We start from the raw sequence: 548 nt of genomic DNA on the forward strand, positions 1-548 counted from the left end.
TATATAACAAATATAATGAGGCGTCTTCCCACCTTTAAACTGTAGGTTGGCTTTAGGAACATCTAGCTGGTAACCGAACGACACACTGGTGTCCTGCATGCGAGTGCTCGCCTCGAACTCCACGCCGAGCTGCAGCTGTGGAGGACAGGAGGACAGGAGGACAGGAGGACGGAGTCAGAGCGGGAGGGAAACATGAAACAGTCTGATGAGCGGAGAAGGTGAAGGAGGTCGTCACCTGGTCGTTGGCTTTGTGGTAGTATGAAGCGTGAGCTCCCGCTGAGCCGAGCGTCATCGTGGCGATGTAGTTACTGCCTGTGGGGGGGGGGGAGGGGTCCGAGTGAAACCTCCAGCTCTATCAATCCAAACTACACAGTCACAATAACCTGTGGCTCACCTGTGTACCTGCCCACGAATGACATCACAGCCCCCTCCTCTCCTGGTCTGCGGTGGTAAACCAGCTCCCCCCCCAGAGCCAGAGCCGGCGTGACAGACTGGAGGTAGTGTGTTACAACAATACCTAACAGGGGGACAACAGGGGGACAACAAGG

At 55.8% G+C, this 548-nt stretch overlaps 1 long non-coding RNA gene across 1 annotated transcript; it reads right to left on the reverse strand.

Annotated features, from left to right (window-relative positions):
• Nucleotides 1-25: 25 nt before the first annotated feature.
• Nucleotides 26-539, reverse strand: LOC111645146 (uncharacterized). Its single transcript, XR_002759839.2, has 3 exons — nucleotides 395-539; nucleotides 236-312; nucleotides 26-135 (listed from the first exon to the last, which is right to left on the reverse strand). It is a non-coding gene; the product is annotated as an uncharacterized LOC111645146 (long non-coding RNA).
• Between the last annotated feature and the right edge of the window lie 9 nt (nucleotides 540-548).

Source organism: Seriola lalandi, unplaced genomic scaffold, assembly GCF_002814215.2.
Source record: "Seriola lalandi dorsalis isolate HSWRI2012SDOR001 ecotype SW California unplaced genomic scaffold, Sedor1 jcf7180002016010, whole genome shotgun sequence".
NCBI lineage: Eukaryota > Metazoa > Chordata > Actinopteri > Carangiformes > Carangidae > Seriola > Seriola lalandi.